Source organism: Pseudochaenichthys georgianus, chromosome 14 (genome assembly GCF_902827115.2).
Source record: "Pseudochaenichthys georgianus chromosome 14, fPseGeo1.2, whole genome shotgun sequence".
In the NCBI taxonomy this organism is placed as follows: Eukaryota; Metazoa; Chordata; class Actinopteri; order Perciformes; family Channichthyidae; genus Pseudochaenichthys; species Pseudochaenichthys georgianus.
In genome coordinates, this window is record NC_047516.1 from 21,815,893 (window position 1) to 21,840,999 (window position 25,107).

The window sequence follows — 25,107 nt, forward strand, 5'->3', positions numbered from 1 at the left end:
GCATTTATAATAGGGGCCATTACTAGCACACCTCCATCACACTAATGTGTTTCTCTATCAAATACACATGCACTTACACCACCCACCTGCTACTGATGATGGCAGCTGGAGATATACATCGGTGACTTATGGCGCTCATTGATAGCATTTTGATTAATGTTATTAAAAACGATATTTTCCGGTTAAATTGATGGAATTTTGTTGAATTAAGAACATTAACTTCAACAATCAACATACATGTGTAATTGGACAGACTATGACATGCAGGTTATAATGTTAAGTGGCTCGCCTAAACATCATGGAGGCACAACTTGGGAAAATTACAGTTCACTTCCATTGGCGAAACATTTTAAATATTCAAATGCAATTTAGTTGTTTTGTTGTTATCCAACAGCTGGTGTATCCTGCCTTGCTTGAGGACACTCCGGCAGCAAGAGTGTGGGTGGGGTCTATGGACATGTGTGTCTCATACTACTTGCTCCCCATTGATCTACTCTGATAATGCTCATTCCAATATGATACCATAGTATGTGCTTCATTACCAAATGTTACCTTTCTGTAGTTCAACTCCATGTAATCCTCCATGGCAACGCTGCTGTTAGTTTGGTGGGGAGCAGGATTGGTCAACGACAGCTGACCGCGCCCTCAACCCATATCATCTACCTACCAAACTATTACCATCAAGTGTCGGGGGAATGACGGCTGTGCTGCTCGGTGCGGCGGAGGAGAGAAAGCATCTTTGTCTGCACGGAGAAGCTCGGGGCTTCCCTGCCTGCCTGCCTCCATCGACACAGCACCATCTTAAAAGATAAGAAGACTATCCTTTCTGAAGACAGAGGTCGCATATTCATCTGCCGCATTCATCTCTGCTCAGTTTAGATTCCCCCCCCCCACCACCCCTTCCTCTTGTGCTTGCGTTTGCCTGGCTGGAATAATCGCGCCGTGTCCATGTGTCGGATCGCTGGATGATGCTCAGGTAAACGACACCGCTCACCTCCTACACACAAACGACCTTTTGGATAATTAGCTTTAACGCGTGCTGCGGTAGGAAGCGGCAACAAGCCCGTGCCGTATCTGTGTGTGTTTTTCAATGTCAGTGGATTGTTTGTATTCCAATTCGGGGGGTGTTGGAGCAGCTGCTCGCCAATTATTGACCCTTGTGTTGAGGAGTCTTTTTTGAAGATTTCACTTAATGCAGCTAGAGATAACACGCTTTTAACCCAAACCGTCTTTGTTATCAGTGTTTTCAGTCAGTTGAGGTGGGTGGAGGAGAGGTAGAGCCCTCCAAATCCAACACGGTTGCGGATGAGGTCGCTTAATTGCGTGCCGGAAGACATGTCCTGTGGTCGGGCTATACAGCACCTACAGGGATGCATTCTCCTCTGAATAAAGGCTGCAGCCCCGGCAGAAATATGGAAACGAGACACCTTGTATTTGCTTACGCCGGATGCCACATGTCGGTTTGGCTGACTTCATATACTTCGTTATATAAATATATTTAAAAGTGAAGTTAAGGTGGTTTTTGAGCCATGCAGCATGCAGGCCCCCTGTCTCTGAAAATGCTTGAGGTAGCTTATTTATTATTGAGAGGGATTTCATGTTCTGTGCCAAAGGATTGGGCAGTTTAAAGGTAGGGAGACAGAGAGGGAAACAGTAGTTGAGTCAAGCAGATGCCACATCATCTGCAACAAAGGAGGCATTACAACCTATACCTGAAATTATGAGGAGGGGTGGGGGGAGTTTTGAGCTGGAAAAAAAAGGTTCTTACCTGGGTGATAAGATAATGTTTCTTAAAACCTGCAGCCCAGTATCCATGCCTACATGGGAGCTGCATGCCTCCATACAGCAGATGATCAGTTCAGCCGGGTCCACCACTGAGTGGTTCACACTAAAGCTCCAAAATACAAAATGTTTTTCTTTTAGAAAATAAATACATTTCAGTTAGTCCTCCACCCTTATTTTAACACTGACGCATATTTTTAAAGTTGATAGACGGTTTACCCAATCACAGTTTATTGTAATTGGATTGCATGCATTCATGTATTGTTGACTTTTAATACATTCAAGGATGTGTTTGTGCTTGGATTGTCTTCTGGTTCTGTTGTTTGACATGGAAATGAGTATATGGGGGAGGTGCCCATGATTCAGAGCTACACCCATGCACATATCGGCCTAGCATACACACTGCTCCTCCTCCTGTAAACCTATTTGCTTTGTAAATTCTCCTCCAACAGCACATTTTGTAACTCACTTCTCGCAGCAGGGAAACTGAATCGCCTGCATTCACAGAGCAGGCAAGGGCACTTCTAGCTCAGATTTCCTGTTCAGCAGTAATAGGTGACCACCTCGGCTTGGTTACTGTTGCTGGATATCTCTCAGCACCTCACTTGTGGACAGCAACACAATTGTTGCATCTCAGATCCCTTGCACATTCTCTCATAATTAGATGGCAGGCTATAATCTTAAATCCAGTGCTGACAGACTCATTTAAAGGCTGTTTCACTCTTTAGTACGCCGCTTGGGTTTCTAAATGAACGCCACATTGACATCAAGGAAGCCATGGCTTGCTATTCTCAAAATGTGAGCAATGTGCTTATGCAATGCCATGCAGGACTTTTTTTGTGTCGTTATGGTGATGTTTTTAGGCAGCAATGCAACAGCGGGGTGTGTCACTGTCTTGGCTTATTGTTTTCCTTCTTGTTGTATTGCAATTTTATTTTCACTGTGATATAATTCACATGCTTATCTTTTTTTCTTATCCGCTCTGTTATGACACAGGATATGCCACTGCCAAGACTTTACTCACCACCAAGTATTTTTGGTGCCTTCAGTGCCATCTTTACCCCACTCGTGTTGCTATGTTTGACTCACAAGACATCTGTTTCCATTTCTGCTTCCAATGAGATTAAAGGGCTTGGGTAGGGTTGCCTTTTAAAAAAAGAAAAAACAGCAAATAACACAATTCTTCCTTTTAATTATGTTTTAAATAATATGACAAATAATTGTATGTTCATTAATAGAAATGAACTGCATGGTACATCATATTATTTTTCATAAAGCGTAATAATTTAAATTGATCCATTATCTCATAAAGCTACACTGGTTTGACTTTAACGATAGCATGGCAGCTGCTGAGCAGGAAAGAATATAATATTTGATATTCAGATATCTGGTGGAAATCACAAGCAAATATAAACAGACGGTTGGATGATCAGAAGACATGAAGGGGGACAAGAAGGATGCCTGAAATAATGACAAGGCAGAGTTGACGTGTGTGTGTGTGTGTGTGTGTGTGTGTGTGTGTGTGTGTGTGTGTGTGTGTGTGTGTGTGTGTGTGTGTGTGTGTGTGTGTGTGTGTGTGTGTGTGTGTGTGTGTGTGTGTGTGTGTGTGTGTGTGTGTGTGTGTGTGTGTGTGTGTGTGTGTGTGTGTGTGTGTGTGTGTGTGTGTGTGTGTGTGTGTGTGTGTGTGTGTGTGTGTGTGTGTGTGTGTGTGTGTGTGTGTGTGTGTGTGTGTGTGTCACGCTTCAGCATGCGTGTACTGTGGAAGTGGAAGGTTACAGATATTGTGCGGCATAGCGAATTGTGTCGCTTCCTCTCTATCATACCCCATCAAGGTCATATACACAGACTGAAAGTGGTGGCCCTGGCCTTTTCCACTCCTGGCTCTGGCAGAGGAACGGGGCCCGCGGACCACTGCTGCTTCTAATCAGGGCTGACGCGTGACTCAGTTGCATGCCAGCTGCACAGCCAAACCGGGATTATGTCCCTGGATGGTGAAGACAAAAAAAAGGTCATGGTTGAGATCTTTGTCTCTTTACACTTTTGGCAAGTTTGAGTTATTTAATTATTTGTGTGTTGAAAACAAAATACTTGAATACAAACATGTAAATCCCACATTCAATCCCAGTCATAGCTAGGAGCCTTATTGTCAGAGTTATGACACCAGCAGCCCAATCTAGGTCATTGTTCTACTTGTTTCAAGATAGAATGAAAGTCCGGATGTTGACACCAATATCTCTACAAGAACATATCTATACATTCAGTGGCAACAGTTTCTGAAAAGCTTGATTGATATATCTGAGGAATAATAGTCGGTGAAATTGCCGGTTATTTTCACCACAGGTGGTACAGTATGTGGAATGGAACTGAAGGTGGTCTATAATTTCCTGTAAGCTGAATGCTGCTCAGAATTCAGACAAGGCTGTCATATTGGGAAAAGCGGTGACAGAATTGTTATTTTTGAAAAGCTCAGCTGTGGTACGTTTATTATATGAAAGACAGAAACGCACCTGGTCACATTTTTAGCTCGACATAATGCCGACAACCAACGTTTCTGTATCATGCATTTATTTCAATTATTTTTTCCTTTCTGCACTTTCAAAATCCTTCATGTTGCTTGAGTGGGTTAGAAAAGTTCAGGAAGCAGAATGACTGCAGAAAAGTCACACGCTATATTAATAGTAATGAAGTCACACATATGATAACTCGCAGAGCAGCACACCAGGATATTCCTTTCAGTAATGTTGGTACATCTTACATCTGGCGTTTCCGTGTTGCCATCGATAAAAGATAATTTAGGAAAAGCAGAAAAACAGCTTTTATAACTGATGACCTTCTAAGGTTGATTATGAGGCATCCAATTAGCTTCTAGTCTTGATTAAGAGGATAGTGTCGACAAGTAATCACCAAAAAAATCGAAACAAGGTAATTTAAGTGTTTCATTTTCTGTTGTAATTGGACCAAAATAGCATACAGAATAATACGTTCATAGTGCAGATAAAAGCCCTTGAGGGTGATATTTATAATAATAATTCACTATTGAACCTAAGATATGTGACCAAGCATTTGAAAAAAGCAGGTTGTCTCTCTGTTCCAGTCAGGGCTTTTGGACATTCAAGAATGTTGCATTGCATTGCAATTGTAGATATTTCAGCTCATCCATTGTCGTTATTGTATGAGAAAAGGAAAGTGAAACTGCACACTGATAACCAAAACATGCCCAGGCAGCATAATCAGTGCCCTTAGGGTGATATTGTTTTCTATATCTCTGTCAGGATATACATTATGCAGTAACAGTGCTCAGAAGATGGCAATACAGCGAGGCTTACTACACAGCACTGATAGCGAAAAAATTTGCTCCTCTGTATGCTCTAATTACGGTTTTATTTTTACCCCAAAACAAGTAAAGCTTGGCGGTGTGATAAGGGACTAGATATTCTCTGGGATTTTGGTATTTATACAGTAACTACATGATATACTCTGTGTGGGTTTTTAACTTATCTAAAAGGCTAAATTGCAGCTAAGTGGCCCAAATTGGGGTGCCTAATTGACTGTGAAAGAACCAGTATTTCATGAAATATCATCAATTTAATATATATTGTAAAAGAAAATATTGAGGATCTAGAATACTTTGATATTTGAGTTTTCTTTGTTTAACATTTGGTTTTGCCATTCCTAAATGCATTAGTAATGAATGTCAATAACAGACTGGATCAACACTGCACGATTCATTATGGCACCACATTGAGCCTTAGTGGTATACTGATTCCCCTTAAAAGAAACGTGTGCATGGGCCAGTTTCTTTAACAGGGGACACAAGGAAGGTCAAGCGCTCACCTTGAGTGACTGGCAGCCCGAGTTTTATCTACATCACCTCAGCAGCTGCTTGAAATCAAATGTAATAAATCCCCACAAAAGTTTGGCCGTTGAAACATTTGGACAGTACTTGCATCAGATCTGTTGCCAGGGACTTCTGATGGGGCTGCCGAGGTCTTACACTATCTTAGTTGCAGATCGCCTGATGAATATTTCTTTTTCATTCACGGCGTTACTCTCACCGGCACAGGCATTTGTCTTTTCTGGGTAATAGCCACGGGACACGATGAAAGGTAGATTATGTCTCGGGGGGGGGGGGGGGAGACAAGAGCGGAAATAACCCGGCCAGTCGTTGTAAATTGGTGTACGACTGGAGGTCAAAGGGGCATGGCCCTGTGAGGTTTCTCCTTCCTTATCATGTCACATTAAAGCGGATGGCGAAAATCTACGTGGATGCAATTGATCAGTGAGTGGCATACCAGGCTGGCCGTTGATCAGGGGATTTCAGCAGCTGCCTGGCCGTCCATCCATCACGCTGATCTCTGCTGAGCCTGAAACCGGGCCTGTCACACTTAGCTGGCCAGCTGACTGCAGCATAGGATGGTGTGGTAAACACTGGGACAGCCATTTATATCAATTCACTGCGTGTCTGCAGGCGTCCCTCGTGGGGAACAGATTCATGCTAATTCGTAATAGTATGCATCGGAAATCTCATCTAATAAAATCAATCTTATCCTTGCCCGAGGCTGCTTCATCTATAAAGGCGTTTGTCTTGTGTGTCTTACCTGTGTGAGGAGGCTCCTTGCCGTATCAATGTCAGCATTCATTGGGTCTTAGTGGAGCCGCCTGATCGCGGCCAAGGAGCTGTTACCCAAGATTAACCCAGGCTGTTGTGTGTGTGTGTGTGTGTGTGTGTGTGTGTGTGTGTGTGTGTGTGTGTGTGTGTGTGTGTGTGTGTGTGTGTGTGTGTGTGTGTGTGTGTGTGTGTGTGTGTGTGTGTGTGTGTGTGTGTGTGTGTGTGTGTGTGTGTGTGTGTGTGTGTGTGTGTGTGTGTGTGTGTGTGTGTGTGTGTGTGTGTGTGTGTGTGTGTGTGTGTGTGTGTGTGTGTGTGTGTGTGTGTGTCGAGAGGAGAATCACAGAGTAGGACGCTTGCCTGCTCCCACTCTCCGTTTTGTCTGGTGGCATTCTCCTCAGGATGAGATTTGACAGCGCTGGGTGATCTAACCATAGATGTCATGGCATGGCTGCTTATTAACGGAGCTTTTCAAGGACACACACTGCCATCATTAGCAGTATACTGTACAGTTGTGAGTGATGGCTCCTGGTAATGCCACTGAAACACAGGAGGGACTAGTTGTCTCGTTACATATTTTCCATGTGTATTTTCTGAAATATCTATACGAGGAGCTAGTTTCCGGAACATACTGTGTATTGATACCGTGAGGACGATAGCTCGGTTGCAATTTAAGTATTCCTTGAGTGTTGAGGAGGAAAGAACTGTCATTTATTGTAAAGATCATCTGCTTTCATGACGGTTGTGTTTTAGAATATTTGTTAATCTTTTAGGATCCTCTGGGAACTCCCGATAAGAGGTTCTTGCACATTACCTGTGAGCTGCTTCATGGGCATTTTAAATGACTAAATAAGTGAAAGAAATGCTCTAAAAAATTAAGAACAATGAATTGAAGATTGAGAATGCATGTTTTTGTTAACCACCATAAGCTAACCTCTGCCACATTTCAACTAAGAAAGCTGAACATCATGCTTTTAAAAACATCTATCAACAGGACTCTAATTAAAAATGTTTTAATAATCTTTGATGATAGAAATCACCGTGCCTTATTTCCCTCAGCCGTGCTCAAATCACTGCTTCACAGAAATTACAGTCCATGGGTTGTACAAAAGTAATTAACAATTTTTGGGACATTCTGAAAAACATTTAATGTTCCAAACACTTGCGGGTTCTCAGATGTTTCCAATAGTTTTACATAGTCAATTTTTATTTCTTTTATTTTCCTTCCATTATCCTTTAATATTAGGAATTGGACTTGTTAGGAATAACAAGATTAAAACCAATGATCTCAACTAGCTTTTACATATTAAGATACATTTTAGTCATTTCTTTCTTTCCTTTTTAGACTAACCAATTAATCAACAAAAAAAATTGTTTGTTTTGGCCCTTTATTGCGGATAATGCAACTTTCCCATGCATGTGAATGAGGCAAAGCTGGCAGCATGTGGATTACTTGCAGTCCTTTGTGACGAAACATACATGAATTGCCCCTGTGATGGTGCTTCACTCTGCAGTGTAATATACCCCTGTTCCTTATTATTTCAGGATTCATGTCTCATGTCATGGTCGTGAAGCAACACTCCCCCCCCCCGAGGGCAGCCTCTTTCCAGGGCTGATTTTGGTCTGAACACCCGCTTTGACAGGAAGCATTTTCCTGAAATATCAGCCCACCGTATAATCACGATATCAAATACATTTATGAGCCTCAAAGATGTTCCCACTCATTCCTACTTTGTCTTACCTGCGTGAGATTGACAGAATCTAAATAAATTGCTCTCCATGACGTCCTGCGCTCATACACACACATCACTCACGTCATTATGTGCTGAAACGGATTTGAGTGGGTGGCGAGCGGACAATGTCAAAAAATATATATCAAAAAGACAAATAGTTCTTTTCAGCGAGGATCATTTTCTGTATGCAATAAAACACTGAAGTATGAGTGAATACATTCGGTGTTGAAAGTGAATATACCCGGGCAGAGCTTTGTCTAATGATGTTTGGTAGCTTTTGTTCCTCGGCTAAGCCCCTGATAGCCGCCACCCGACCTCCAACACTGACGGTTCTAAGGGTGGTGCTCTTATCCCGCTCGATTGGACACAGGCTTTGATTATAGCAGGTTCATTTCGCACTGCCTAACCAAATAAACAGGATGCTGCCTGCAGTCATTTAAATCACCTTTTTTTTGTTTGCTCGGGGAACCCAAACCAATTGCATCTCTAAAAGAAAAGCCTTTCAAATGGTGTTACAGCTATGTAGCAAACAGATGTGCATGCATTTTATCCTTTGCAACGCCTACAGTACATTTACTTAATGAGGGTACTGTACTGTGCACAGTAGCATTTGTATGCTTGTAGCAAGTGTTATGTCGTTACCTAATTACCTGACTTACTAGGTTGTGAAAATGTCAGCTGTTACAGTGCCCTGTGTCACTGAGAAAAAAATGAAACTCAATATATAGTGTTAAAATTGGTTTCACAGCCTGAGAGTGGTTCAAGCCACAACACCCTATCTCCTTATGTATCACACTTACATCTACAGGTACAGTAGAAACACTGTTTTTCTCTGTTTGCCTGTATTTTCGAACTCTCCCAGCAAGACAAATTGGCAGTTTGTGAAGAAACATAAGAGGCACACACACTCGCACACAAACTAGCAGCACAACCATGACCACAAGTGTTGCATAAGTTTAGAAGAGTTAGTCGCATATTTACAATTTAAAATGTATATATTAAAAAGGATGCTTTCAAGTCGCTGATAAATACAGTTTGTGCAGCCGACAGTGTGAAGAGAGTGCCAGCACAAACAGCAGCTCTACAGATATTGAAAGGGTTGTATGTCTCTGTAAATTATGCAACATATAAATCGTCGGGACAACAGCTGATGCAGAGATATGAGTTAAAAGTCAAGAAGGGGATCAAGTGGATGATGAAGATGAGGATAATTATGGCCGCGTTGTTGTGGAAGACTAAAGGCCTGATGGCAGGGGTGATGATGCCGCTGATGCAGATGTTGATGAGGCCGCTGATTATGTCTCTTAAGCTCGCAGCTGAACATTTCACAAAACAGCTGTGAAAATAATATTCCGTGAAAATCACCACTAAAAGCAAATGTTAATGGCTGAGTGTGGTTTGTCATTTGTATTGATGGTGCTACTAGGATGACCTTAGTGTACCATCAAAACTAAAATTATACATTCCGTTTATATTTACATGTTTTACCTCAAAAAACGTTTTGTCTGCTGCAAAGTACCAATGGAGGGGTATAAAAGACACTTTTCTGTGTTGCAAAATTGAGAGATGGATGAAAAATCACATTTTCCATTACACAATTGATAGATGAAGGGATAGATGGATAGATAGGTAGATGGAGGAATGGTTGGATGGACAGATAGTTGGATACGTGTAAATGGATAGATGGACAGATAGTTGGATATGTGTAAATGGATAGATGGTTGGATGGACAGATAGTTGGATATGTGTAAATGGATAGATGGTTGGATGGACAGATAGTTGGATACGTGTAAATGGATAGATGGTTGGATACGTGTAAATGGATAGATGGACAGATAGTTGGATACGTGTAAATGGATAGATGGTTGGATACGTGTAAATGGATAGATGATTGGATGGACAGATAGTTGGATACGTGTAAATGGATAGATGGTTGGATGGACAGATAGTTGGATATGTGTAAATGGATAGATGGTTGGATATGTGTAAATGGATAGATGGTTGGATGGACAGATAGTTGGATATGTGTAAATGGATAGATGGTTGGATATGTGTAAATGGATAGATGGTTGGATACGTGTAAATGGATAGATGGTTGGATACGTGTAAATTAGGGGTGCAACAACTAATCGACTTAATCGATTAAAATCGATTACCAAATTAGTTGCCAACTAATTCAGTCGTCGATTCGTTGGTGACGTCATCACGTGCGTTTTACGCGCCGTTAAGCTACAACGTTATTGGTACTGGAGACATTTAAAAAATATATGTCATGTATTATTGATACAACAACATTATATTGCAGTCTTAGTGTGGCCAGCTCGTTTCTAATATGTAAAAAGACAAACAAATGCGTCTATGATGTATTTTCGATCAGACGAGATCTCTCTCCCTGGTCTGTGTGGGAGGGGGCGGGGCAGTTTACACACATGCGGCTGCTACATGCAGCAACACACTGCGGAGAGAACGCCGCTCCGAGGTGTGGTTAAACTTTACCCGTCTCGATGCTCGTTGCCTAAAGTGAAATACGTGTTTAGCATGTAAGGGCGGTAACACGAGCAATCTGTCTAAACATTTAGCAAAAGTGCTCCACATCCAGACGGAGGAATGCACCGGGTTCCACTGTCTTTAGCAGCTCTGTAGCCCCGTCCACGAATAACGTTTTCACGTCAGGTGTTCTGTATGCTAGCAGCAACACACCGAGTTAACTACATTATATAAACATGGGGTAATGATTTGAGGTAACTGAATTAGTTAGTTAAAGTTAAAGTTTCAGCTATTCTGTTTACAATTCTGTCATCACATAATTTATTATTTGCTAAAACACTGTTGTTTCTTTTGATGTGAAATATTATTTATTTAATTTAAATGAAAAGCAATGTTCATTTTGTAAACAATTTGTTTAGTTAATTTAATAATATGTATTTTGTAATCAAGTATTCATCTTTATTGTCTTCATTGTTAGTTTCCACATGCCTAAAACAACCTCAAGCTAAATCTAAAAGTTGATGGCTAAATAAGAGCGTTTGAGAAATTGTGCAAGGCATAATAGTCCGAATAGTCGATTAATCGTTTCATTAATCGATAGATTAATCGACTATCAAATTAGTCGTTTGTTGCAGCCCTAGTGTAAATGGATAGATAGTTGGATGGACAGATAGTTGGACATGTGTAAATGGATAGATGGTTGGATATGTGTAAATGGATAGATGGTTGGATGGACAGATAGTTGGATATGTGTAAATGGATAGATAGTTGGATGGATAGATAGATTGATGGATGGATGGATGGAAAGGCAGCATAACAAAATCTAATTTCCTATTACACAATAACAATCGCCATCTAGATAGATAGTGTACTGTCTATCTCCCGACAGTATGGGTGGAATCAAGATGGACGGAAACAACTCCTAGTTTTGATTATTTAATCCAAATCCAAATAGGTTGTTAACCTTAGAAGAAAAAGGACAACAACAATACACCAATTAGGATCACACATATCCCATACACATTAAATCACATTCAATATAATAATCACACTTACTAGTGGCCTCTCCTGATTCCTCAATCTCAATGACGTTAATGTATGTTTCCCCTCTATTTATACATCTCAATAAACCCCCGCGAATCTCCATCCAGATTTAAAGTCACACTCACATAAAATGAACCCCATTAATTTAACCCTCATACACCCAACACAAACCCATGAATTTACAGCACACCTCCCACTTGGCCTCCTGGTCGGATGACCCAAGGTGGCCACCAACCTAAATAACCTTGCTCTGGTGGTGGTGTCTGAAGAGGTTCCTTCTTCTTAGTTCTCCACTTCGGAATCTTCAACAACCCCGAAGCCAGGTTCCTCTGCAGAGGTACAGGTTTGACTTTTCTGTTGTCCAGGACTCTTGCCTCCCACTTTGCTTGACCCGCCGCTCGGCCTCTTCTAGTCAGCCATTTCTCTGCAGCTCGCCTGACCCATGCGACCACTCCACATAGCCTAGCCAGACTGCTGAACCTCTCTAGTTTCACCAGGTTCAGAACAGCAATGCTCCGAAACTTCCTTTCCGGTCTTCTCTCTGTCAAGACTGAAGATTCTTCCCTTTCTGAGGTTTCTGGGGATCCGCCAACCTTAACTAGGGACTCCTCAGCCTCTGCGTCCTTTCCACTGGTGTCGTCATGGATAGGGGTTTTGTTTGACTGGACTCTGGTGAGTATTACAGAGAATGCCTTTCTTTGACGCTTGCCCACACTCTCTCTGGCACCGGTTGCCACCTCCGCGGCCGACTTCATGGGCCATTCTTCTAGCTGCCTCACCAGGAACTCAGGTCCCCTCTGCCACTCTGAGCCCTCTCCCTGGTCTTCAGGAGTTGTTCCTCTTGTTACGATGTAAGTCTTTAATCGAGCTGCAAAGACCGCACCGCACATCTCAGCTTTGACTACGTCTCCCTTTTGGTCGAGAGGTGTTAGCTTTGCCTTTGACTCCACCAACCTGACCCCTGGCTCTGCTACTGCTCCAGCTTGGACCTGCTCCGCAGTCCTCTGCCTCCCACTTTGGCCTGACCCGACCCATGGTTTGAGGGAGGAGCCTCCGGTGCTCAGGATCTCTTCTACCCCCTCTGTGATTTCCTCCAGTCTCTTTGGGTCATTGTGGGACGTTAAGATGTCGTCCACATAACTGTCCTCCTCCAGGACCCTGCGATCTTCCACCATGTGCGCGAAACTGGGCTGCTTCTCTGTTTTCAGGAAGGTGGCCTCCACTCCTCTTCTGTTGTTTGGAAGTGAGGCTGGGTCCTCGGTCCATGGGTAAGATGCGTCCCAGTGCGGAGTCAGGCAGTATTCATCTTTGGCCATGTAGGACAGCCCCTCTTTAATCACGTCCAGCTCCCTTTCTTCTGCCAGGGTCATTTCCTTTCCTCCTGGCTGGCATGTGACGCAGCGACACCCACCACACATGGGTTCACAGGCTGCACCGATGCTGTCCCACTTCCACCACTCGAGAACTTCTCTCCTCGTTGCAGTTGTATCCCTGGTCTCCGCCTTTACTTCCTGAGTCAGACTCTTGGTCTCTTCTTCCCTCAGGATCTCAGGACTCTCGACTACTTCTCTGTACTCCACAGCAGCTGTCCTCATTGAGCGAGCGAAATGCGTCTCGGACTGGTGCATAGTCACTTTTATATTCTCAAACAGACTGGGATGTGCTCCGCCCACTGTTTTACCCAGTGGGCCCTCCCATAAGACGAGGTCTCCAACTATCCTCAGTCTTTGTGGAGCAAGTCTCCCCTCTCTGTGACTGATGAGAAGTTCAACATGGTCTGGTCTCTTCAGTTCGTCCATTGCAACCTCTGGAAAGAACCTCTTTAGCTGTTCAGGTCTGACGCTCCGATGCACTTTAGCAATCTCCTCTAGGCCATAACAAACCAGCTTGTGAGCCCTCACAGTACCTTTGGGGGTCTTGACTCTTACTCGCAGGAGGTACCTCTTCGTCTTGACTGTCACGGTCATCCCTCCAACTCCATGCACGACCAGAGTGACTTCTTCTCTGCTCAGACCGAGCCGGTCAGCCGCTACGTGAGTGATGTAGTTGGTGTCTGATGCGAGGTCAATCAGAGCTCCGATCTTCTGCCCAGCGTTGGCAGTGACTTCCAACAGCATCATGATGACAGGGTGCTCGGTCAGTCCATTATTTTCCAGAAGTCCACCTTCATCCTTCCTAGTGCTCCTTGTCACTGAAGTCTTGTTGCTGTTACTGAAAGCTTTCTTGATCTCTGCCGCCGCCTCTGGGGAACATTTGGACAAGGCCAGCTTTTGTTCTTCTGTTAGCTCTGTTAGCTCTCTTACCCTCTCGTTGCCTTTTCCAAGTTTCCCCTTTGGAAGCTGTTCCCATTTTGGACAGAGGAGGTAGTGGTGGTCCGAGGAGGTCCTCTCTTGGCAGTCTTCCCTGTTGCAGAGGAACCTGTCTGTGCACTCTTCTACCCCATTGTGACATCCAAGACAAACGCGGCATGCTCCTACCTTCTCCACAGCAGTCTTTCTCTCAGCCAAGCCAAACCCCTTGAACTTCTTGCAGAAGAATAACTTGTTATTATGCTTATCCTCTCCACACACGACGCACTCACCTTCTGGAGTGTCCCTTCTGGTGGCTTTTGTGTAGGCATACTTCCTCTCGAACCTGTTTTGCGGTTTGTCCATTTTCTCAGATGTCTCCGTTATTTTCAGTTGTTCCAAGATCTCTAGAATTTCTTCTTGCTCCTTCAGGAACTTCAGAAGCGTATTGAAATGGTTGACTGGGGTGACATCGTTTTCGGGCTTAGCCCTGAAGATGACCCACTCTCGCTTCACCTGGTCGGGCAGCTTGCTTTCGATAGACCTAATCATCAGTGGGTGGTTGATGGCTCCAGGGTTCTCGAGGTCTGCCAAAGCCTTTTCCACAGCTTGGATGAGGTCTATCACCTTCCTCGGCTGATCTCCTTTCACAGCTGGTATCTTCTCCAGTTCTGCGACGATCTGCAGTGTAATCGTGGTTCTGTTTCCATACCGGTTCTCCAATACTCTGAACATGTCTTCGACTGTACTGTAACTGGCCAACTTGACATCAGTTTTTACCTTTTCTTCCATGCTGTCCAGAAGCTGGAACTTCTTGACTTCAGGCGACCCGGATGGTTCTCCCTGCTTCTGCAAAGATTCCCAGTCCTTTTTCCAGCTGTGAAACTCCCTCATACTGCCACTGAACTTGGGAAGGCTTACCGGCTTGAGTCGTATCTTTGATATCGCTCCCATCGGGTTGTATCTGGGTTCCGTGCCTGCCTCTTCCACTGCTTTATGCTGCGCTTTCATGAGGTCAAACCGTGCTTCTTCTGCTGCAATGCGTGCTTCCTCTGCAGCAATTTGAATCTCGGCGAGCTTCGCACGTTGGGTCTCGGCTAACTTGGTGCGCTCATCCTCTGCTGCGGTGCGTGCCAACTCTGCTGTGCCGCGTGCCAACTCTGCTGCGCCGCGTGCTTTGTTGAACTCAGCTTCCTTTTGACGCTTGAGTGCGTTTTTCCTTGTCTCCAGCTGGCGCACTATCTCTTCCACATCTTTTTGGTCGGTCACAGGAGCCCATTCCCTCCAGGTGCTGTGCACTTCCTTTAATTCTTTAATCAGTATTTATAAATGTTTAAGTTGCTTTTCGTAATTCTCATAGCTCACCAGGTCAATTTGTGTCGCTTCTGCGTCCTCATAGACCTTTTCAGCTTCCCCGATGGCAAACATCACTTTCTTTTCTCCATGCCTGGACCAAAGGTTTGCTTTAATCACGTCACTGACCTCTTCAAGCCTTTGGCTGGTCTCTCCATCAGTCTTTTCCACGTCTGCCCTCAGCTCTTCTGGTACTTGGTCCTCGTCGCTATCAGCGTTCAGAATTAATTTCATCAGGTATTCACTGTTGGCCTCTGTGACTTTGGTGGCGGCCTTGTGGACTTCACTATATTCTTTCATCAACTCCTCCTCTAACATAGTGTTCACTGTCTTTGTTACTGAGTTCACCTTACGAACTAGAGCCACCTTCGCCCTCGTCCGCAGGTCTTTCAGATGCTTCACTGTTTCCTCCCCCTTAATCATCTCTCTGAATTTAAGGTTGAGTTTAGCTCAATCTGTTTTGTCCTGGCTAGCTAGTTGGATCGCTAGCTGGTTAGCTCCGTTTTCTAGCCACCAGCTTGGTGCCTTTGGCTTAGCTAGCTTCTCCTTTACTCCCTGGGTAGCTTCGTTTGCTAACCAATAACGTGGTGTCTTTGACTTTGATAGCTAGCTTGGGTTCCTATGCTAGCACTCTTCAGTCTGCTAGCTAGTTGTTGTCTTCTTGCTAGTTAGCTTTATTTTGTGGAAACCTTCAGTCTGCTGGATAGCTACTGCTTTGTTTTCGTTATGCTAACACTAGCTTCTTTGGCTAGATAGCGCCGAAATATTGTCTGTGTTACTCACGTGATCAGACCACGTTAGCTCCGCTAGCTTTGCTAGCCTCGGGCCTTCCCTTTCCGCCGACCGTTGCGACCACGGGGTTTCCTTATCGTCCGGTTGTCAGCTCGACTCGCGGACCGGCGCTCCTCGGTGCTTTGCGAGTTCCGGTAGTTTCGTTAGCTACTCTCCGCTAGCTTCGACGGTCCTTGCTAGCTTTGCTAGCCTCGGGCCTTCACTTCCCGCCGCTCGTTGCGACCACGGGCTTTCCTGCTCGTTCGGTCGTGAGCTCCGGTAGCTTCGCTAGCTCCTCTAGCTTCGACGGTCCTTGCTAGCTTTGACGGTCCTTGCTAGCCTCGGGCCTTCACTTCCTGCCGCTCGTTGCGACCACGGGCTTTCCTGCTCGTTCGGTCGTGAGCTCTGGTAGCTTCGCTAGCTCCTCTAGCTTCGACGGTCCTTGCTAGCTTTGACGGTCCTTGCTAGCTTTGCTAGCCTCGGGCCTTCACTTCCCGCCGCTCGTTGCGACCACAGGCTTTCCTGCTCGTTCGGTCGTGAGCTCCGGTAGCTTCGTTCGCTCCTCTAGCTGTGTCTCGCCATCGTTTGAAAACTTTATCCCTCCCGATGCGTTAGTTAACAACTGTACTGTCTATCTCCCGACAGTATGGGTGGAATCAAGATGGACGGAAACAACTCCTAGTTTTGATTATTTAATCCAAATCCAAATAGGTTGTTAACCTTAGAAGAAAAAGGACAACAACAATACACCAATTAGGATCACACATTAAATCACATTCAATATAATAATCACACTTACTAGTGGCCTCTCCTGATTCCTCAATCTCAATGACGTTAATGTATGTTTCCCCTCTATTTATACATCTCAATAAACCCCCGCGAATCTCCATCCAGATTTAAAGTCACACTCACATAAAATGAACCCCATTAATTTAACCCTCATACACCCAACACAAACCCATGAATTTACAGCACAGATAGATAGATGGATAGATGAATGGTTGGATAGATACATAGTTGGATAAATGGATAGATTGAATGATGGATCAATGGAAGGAAGGAAAGGCAGCATCACAAATCTAATTTCCCATTACACAATGACAATCGCCAGCTGCACAAATCTGTCCTGTAATATGGACATTTTTAAGACTAGCAAATCCAATGACCAATCAATCATCGCTGATGGACAAACCTTAGCCAGCTCCATCACCCCTACCTGCCAAAGTAGACACATTCTCACCAAATCTATAAATAGTACAGGTCATATGTGAGTAATTAAAGTTTCACACCAGCCACTATAGAGAAGAGTGCATGCCCATCATAAAAGATTGAGTCATCCCAATGAAGTTGCCTCCAAAAAAAGACTGAAGAAAAAGGAATAAAATGTATGATTCATAAAGTCGTGAGAGTAGAGAGTGTTGTTTGCAGCATCACATACATTTGAGGTTGGGACACTGTGATGCACTGTGGAAGAAATATCTCACAACTACTGTAGCACTTGAAGCCTGAAAATGCAAGGCAACTGAATGATGGCAAAAAGACTTGGTGTGTTCAAATTGCGAACTCTATGCCATAATCACGCTTTCCTATATATCTTGTCTAAAGGAGTTATTGTTTACTGAGTGAATCGCGGTAAACAGGAGGTGTGTGAAAAAAGTGCATGTGGAGAGGAGCATCACCTACTGTGGATCTGATAATTAAACCTCACATTAAACCTTGCTCTGTTCACACTTGTTTTACAGTCAAGGAATGTGAAATGTTTAAACACATTAATGAGCTTCCTTATTAAAAGTTAGGTGAGAAGATAGAAAACGTGTGTTTAGGTGAAAAAGGACGCTAGAGATGGGAGAAAGTTAATTCAGCATAAAGTATGGAAACAGTTAAAAAAGAATAATCGTATTATCCTGTTACTCAACTCATGAGGATAGAAGTGGAAATCCAATAGATAAAGATATTTACTTTTATTAGATGGCGTAGTTGAATACTTGATTCTGATTGGTCAATTTAGACATTTCAGAGGTTGATAATACTCGATAACACACCGCTGCTAAGCTAAATAATGACCGCTGCTGTAAGGAGGATCAAGGGAGAGAAGAAAAGAGGTTTAAAGACGGAGCGTTGGATGTCAGAGAAACACCAGAAGAAGGCAGACAGGAAGTAAACACTAACTAGGTATTGGAGTTGTTGGTGGGAAAGAAACTGTGAACAGACTTGGACAGTTACAGTAAACATCGATCAGTGTTGCCGCCATTTTAAGTGACGTTGTTGTTGTTGTCGCAGTTACAACCGTTGACACGCTATGTAACTGATTCTATTTTTCTTAACGAAAGCAATTCGATGATTTTTAACTAAATAAACTCATTTTCAGTTGATATTGGGAGTCAAGACGTTCGCTTATTTGGTATGTGGCTGTTTAAAAATATATAAATTGCGAAGTCAACCCAAAAATAAGGGATCGAATGAACGTGATCTTCAGAAAATCTGTAACATTGCACACATTATTTTGATTTCATTTCACACTTACCTGCACTTTATTACTAAGATCATGCTCGCCCCTCCTCCCAATTATTATTGCTATTATTATTGTTGTTGTTGTTGTTGTTGTTGTTGTTGTTGTTGTTGCTATAATGCAGGAGTATTCAATTGCATTTGAAAGAGGTCCAGTAAGAGAACATGTCATTAAATGCTTTGTTTTCACTGTCTACCTTTCTCTTTTTGAGCAAGCCATTTGAAATGACTCACTGACTGCACCGATTTGATAGGTGTAGGAGTAGCGTCCCCTCCTTAAAACATTAAACAATAACTGTTTTAAACCTTTTTATCTTTATGTTTTAAACACTACATTTTTTACATTTTCAACATCGTGGATACATCCTTATATACTCCCGGCAACACACTGAACGTCAACTTTACCTCCTTATTACACTCACCCCTACTTTAGTGGAAACGATGAGTCTGCGTCTTTGATGTGCACAGGCAGATGATGCGGGGGGGTGCAATGTAGACAGGAATAAATGCAGATCATGCTCTGGCTGCAGCCTTGACCGGTACTTGCTTTTGATCAAAGTCAATGCGGAAAACCCGCACTCACACAGGTAGGTGGAGCCGTGGAGGGAATGAGCACTTTTACAGCCTTTTTGGCGAGGGGGAACTCGGTCCCCACAGACAGCCAAAAGTTTACTCATCTTTTTCTCGTTATTTTTTTCTCACGCTGCGCCTCTCCTGAAGCTCTCTGGCGCCCGCCCCCCCCCCCCCCCCCCCCAGGGAGGCGCGCCTCACACTTTGAAAACCGCTGGTCTAACCTGTTGGTTTGAGAGAAAGGAAGAAAAATAGAAAAAAATATTGCAACTTAAAGTGGACCTATCATGCTATATTTGAAAAATATATTGTAGGGCCATACCTATACAAAACATGTCTGTGAAGGTTTTTTTTTTTTAAATACCAAACAGATCACCCATTGTAGCCATGCCTCATACTGCTCAAACCCCTCTTTTGCGGATCTTGGGTCCTTAGCTTGAAAAAAAATTAATAAGAGGAGGCGGAGCTAATGCCTAATCAGAATTCTACCGGAGATAAAGTTAAATTCTGTTGCGATAAAACGCCATTCTGTTTAAACCACGTCAAGGATTATTTCTGAAACAGTATGGAGCTCAAATGCTTTTTCTCTTGCAGGTTTATCACAAGGTGAGTTCCTTTTTTTATTTCCTGCTTTTTAAACACATGTGCACTTCAGTACAGGTTAGCTCTGAGTGTTAGCGAGGCTTGCTGATGTAAACAAAGACGGGAATACGTCCAACACACGTCAGGCATTGTTTCTGATAGCAACTTTCTGTGGGTCCGCTGCCGATTTGACGTCATATCGGCAGCAAATCTGTATCCGCTCGTTGTATACCCGTTTTTAAAAGATGTGGGTACGGAGGAAAAGAGAGAGGGTTTTATTTTCTGACGCTGCGTGAATTCCCCGACGCACCGAGGACATATACAGTGGGGCAAAAAAGTATTTAGTCTGCCACCAATTGTGCAAGTTCTCCCACTTAAAAATATGAGATAATTTTCATCCTAGGTATACCTCAACTATGAGAGGCAAAATGAGAAAAGAAAATCACATTGTCTGATTTTTAAAGAATTGATTTGCAAATTATGATGGAAAATAAGTATTTGGTCAATAACAAAAGTTAATCTCAATACTTTGTTATATACCCTTTGTTGGCAATGACAGAGGTCAAAGGTTTTCTGTAAGTCTTCACAAGGTTTTCACACACTGTTGCTGGTATTTTGGCCCATTCCTCCATGCAGATCTCGTCTAGAGCAGTGATGTTTTGGGGCTGTCGCTGGGCAACACAGACTTTCAACTCCCTCCAAATATTTTCTATGGGGTTGAGATCTGGAGACTGGCTAGGCCACTCCAGGACCTTGAAATGCTTCTTACGAAGCCACTCCTTCGTTGCCCGGGCGGTGTGTTTGGGATCATTGTCATGCTGAAAGACCCAGCCACGTTTCATCTTCAATGCCCTTGCTGATGGAAGGAGGTCGTCACTCAAAATCGCCCCATTTTTTCCTTTACACGGATCAGTCGTCCTGGCCCTTTGCAGAAAAACAGCCCCAAAGCATGATGTTTCCACCCCCATGTTTCACAGTAGGTGTTCTTTGGATGCAACTCAGCATTCTTTCTCCTCCAAACACGTCTAGTTGAGTTTTTACCAAAATGTTCTATTTTGGTTTCATCTGACCATATGACATTCTCCCAATCCTCTTCTGGATCATCTAAATGCTCTCTAGCAAACTTCAGACGGGCCTGGACATGTACTGGCTTAAGCAGGGGGACACGTCTGGCACTGCAGGATTTGAGTCCCTGGCGGCGTAGTGTGTTACTGATGGTAGCCTTTGTTACTTTGGTCCCAGCTCTCTGCAGGTCATTGACTAGGTCCCCCCGTGTGGTTCTGTGATCTTTGCTCACCGTTCTTGTGATCATTTTGACCCCACGGGGTGAGATCTTGCGTGGAGCCCCAGATCGAGGGAGATTATCAGTGGTCTTGTATGTCTTCCATTTTCTAATAATTGCTCCCACAGTTGATTTCTTCACACCAAGCTGCTTACCTATTGCAGATTCAGTCTTCCCAGCCTGGTGCAGGTCTACCATTTTGTTTCTGGTGTCCTTTGACAGCTCTTTGGTCTTGGCCATAGTGGAGTTTGGAGTGTGACTGTTTGAGTTTGTGGACAGGTGTCTTTTATACTGATAACGAGTTTGAACAGGTGCCATTAATACAGTTAACAAGTGGAGGACAGAGGAGGCTCTTAAAGGAATGGTATGCTCATGACACTCATTTAAAAAAAATTATCATCCGATAAAACAGACCAGTCTCTGCCAGTCTCTCTTTTTTTTTTTTTAATCCGATGACATTATCAGTGATTTTAAACTGATTATATACCGAAATAACATCAACACTGTGGGCGCCGCCATTTCCCGGACGTGACGTAATCCATGCGTTTGGTTTTCGAAGACACGTTGATCTCCATGTTATTTACTGTAGTTTCTCTATTCAAATATGCCTCACTGTATCGCGAAATATTGCCATAATTCGGATAGGAACAATCCACGGAATGCTCGGTTCCATCTGTTGCCAAAAGGTAAGCATAAGAAGTACATTCGGAGGCAGTGGCTAGCGAAATGTGGCCGGCCCGAACCGAGAGATTTACAGGCTCATGTATGCAGCGAACATTTCACATTTCCGGACGACTACCGAGAGTATGATCAAACATAACATGGGATTTAAAGAACAACCATTACTCAATGGAGATGCAGTACCATCGGTCTTTCTGGTGTCATCACCGACCAGGACACCAGTTCGGCCAGTAGAGAAATCGCCCTCTGCAAGTGTGAAGCGACGGAGGAGCAGAAGTAGTGCTCGGAGTAAGAATAAGGTATGTTATAGCGCATTTCCATTGCAGCGGCTAGCCCCGTTTTAACGTCCAGGCCAGGACAGTTTTTGGTGGCCTTTCCATATAGCGTAGTACCGGCTAGTGTGTATTTCCCCCCAGTTTTTCCGGCCCCATAAAATCGTGATTCTATGGCCAGGGACAACGAAGCTGAGTATGCTAAACTAGAGAGGGAATCGCTAGCAAGGGTGGTACTACATGCATACATATAGTATCTTATATCATCTTCCCATTATACACACATGCATTTCCAAACATTTGGACTACCTATGTTGCAAATGTATTATCTTTTCAATTTATACACGGCATCTATTGCACGTCTGTCCGTCCTGGGAGAGGGATCCCTCCTCTGTTGCTCTCCCTGAGGTTTCTCCCATGTTCCCTTTAAACTGTGGGTTTTCTTCGGAAGTTTTTCCTTGTACGATGTGAGGGTCTTAGGACAGAAGGTGTCGTATTGTCATACTGATTGTCATACGAATTCCCCCATCCAATCTCTTCACATTGGTCAAAACTTGTTCCTCTGCTGACGAGTCCGAACTGAAATACCCCACCATGTTTCCGTGTGTTGACAAAGTGAACGCATGGATGACGTCATGACCATCACGTGACTACTGAAAATGGCAAACATGGCGGCGGCCAGACGGAATATACAGGTCTTGATAAAAAAGAGCTATAAAATCATTATTTACCGGGGAATATCGCTGATTTCTTCAGGGTATGGTTTAAACATAACGTTTCACTAAATACTGAAGTTTTGATTAATTATCTAATGAGTGGACCATTCCTTTAAAGAAGAAGTTACAGGTCTGTGAGAGCCAGAAATCTTGTTTGTTTGTAGGTGACCAAATACTTATTTTACCGAGGAATTTACCAATTAATTCATTAAAAATCCTACAATGTGATTTCCTGGATTATTTCCCCCCATTCTGTCTCCCATAGTTGAAGTGTACCTAGGATGAAAATTACAGGCCTCTCATCTTTTTAAGTGGGAGAACTTACACAATTGGTGGCTGACTAAATACTTTTTTGCCCCACTGTATGTATGTATGTATAAAAGACATCACAAAGTGCATTTTGCATGATAGGTCCCCTTTAAGTTGAAGCTGACCTTTCAAAGGAAATAGACCTGCTATTCAGCGTGAAATCGAGGGAGCCGACAGTCAGACCTGGTAATATAATGGTGCATGGAATGTAAGAGACATTTGCTCTGCTTTTATCCTCAGTGGCTGCAATAAAACACATTATATTAGATCAGTAAAAGTGTCTGGCTGGAAATGAAAGTATTGGTTGGTCTGTTAATCACTGTCGTCAAGACTGAATTATCTCAACAATTATTGGTTGAATTGGCATGGAATTTCGTGCAGATGTTCATGGTCCCCAGAGGATGATTCTCACTGACTTTAGTGGTTCCCTGACCTTTCCTGTTGTGCAGAGAAGGTTGACATTGTGGTATTAGAGTGAAATATATTGGGTGGTTTGCAATGAAATTTGGTTCAGACAGAAATGCTTCCATGAGGATGAATCTGAACCACTTTGCTGATCCTTTAACTTTTTTATGTATGTATTTTTTCTTTGTAATGACTGTTTTTAAATGCCTTTGTCTGAATGTCTTTCATTTTTGTAAAGCACCTTGAATTGCCTTGTGTTGAAAGGTGCTATATAAATAAACTTGCCTTGCCTATGCCCATAATCATGTCAGATTTTTAATTAATCCAATATGTTGTCCTTTGGCCCCCACTGTATGTTCAGTTACTGTATCAAATGTCAGCATGCTAACTCACTGAACTTATATCATGCACATGGGAAACATTATACCTATTTAACATCAGCATGTTAGACTTTCCAATGCGAGCACGTTTGCATGCCGACATCAGCATTTATCTCAAGTGACCGCTATTCTACAGACTTTCAGAGCATGGCATGTGTAGACTGTTGTAGGCATCGCTGCTGTTCATGTAGATTGTTTTTGCTGAATAACCGTTTGAGTTGTGCTTCATAAAGAAACCTTTTTATAGCTGATTTTACCTGTAGAGAAATCACAATGTTTTGTTTTAGATGACAAACTTTGCTTATTTAACCAATTGAAATGTGTCACCGCTGCAACTCTATTTTGATCACTTGTACCGTATTAGAGTTGCAATGTGTGTACTGGATGACCCATACAACATGAATGACTAGTTAACCTCAAGTTTGTGTCAACGGAATAGTAAAGAAATCACATTTTGTGGATAAATCAAAATGTATGGATTGGTCTTATGTATTGCAGTACTTGCAAGATTTATTATTGAATTTATGGAAATTGCGTAGTGGCAGAATATACTTTAATATGCAACCGTTGTTGATGCAACAGAATTGTATCTACTCTCCAGGTAAAAAAGAATCTATGTGGACGGCCACAATACTTCAGAGACACAGCATTGCATCCAGTCAACTGCACACAGTAAAACCCACAATATGCAGGCATCACAGATACAGTGAACAATGAACATAGAAATACCAGGTGTGACTTCAAAAGCTGCAATGGAAACATTTATTATCCAAACGTCTTTTTCTGGTTTTGGCTCACACTTCATAACCCGGGTGTAAAGGCACTTTAGCTTAGTGCTTTTAACAGCTGAATCTGTGCATGGAAAGTCTTTCCTTTCAAGCAATCCCAGCCTCATGACTCTATATGGCCTGGTTTGGCACCTCTGTATAGACAGATATATATATATGTTATGACTTTTTCGTGTGTGTGTGTGTGTGTGTGTGTGTGTGTGTGTGTGTGTGTGTGTGTGTGTGTGTGTGTGTGTGTGTGTGTGTGTGTGTGTGTGTGTGTGTGTGTGTGTGTGTGTGTGTGTGTGTGTGTGTGTGTGTGTGTGTGTGTGTGTGTGTGTGTGTGTGTGTGTGTGTGTGTGTGTGTGTGTGTGTGTGTGTGTGTGTGTGTGTGCGCAGGCAGTGGCTGGAGGACGCCATGAAGGAAAATGACAGTGTGATATTTATGGTTCTAAACAGAACAAGGGCCCTGAGATGGAATAGCTGACTGTTAAGCGGTCACCCATACCTCTCACATCAATTTTTAGCAAAAATGTCAATTTAATCATATGAATTAAAAGATTATTACTAT

The 25,107-nt window shown here is 43.1% G+C and overlaps 1 protein-coding gene across 2 annotated transcripts in view; it reads left to right on the forward strand.

Moving 5' to 3' along the window:
• LOC117459067 (neurexin-2-like) overlaps positions 1-25,107 on the forward strand; it is a 179,115-nt gene that overhangs the window by 16,202 nt on the left and 137,806 nt on the right. The window contains exon 1 of one of the 2 annotated variants that reach the window (XM_071205483.1): positions 707-976. The exons of the other annotated variant lie outside the window; for it this stretch is intronic. The gene's annotated coding sequence lies outside the window, so the exon portion shown is untranslated. Of the gene's footprint in view, positions 1-706; positions 977-25,107 lie in introns of those variants that run through there. 2 annotated transcript variants of the gene reach the window in all.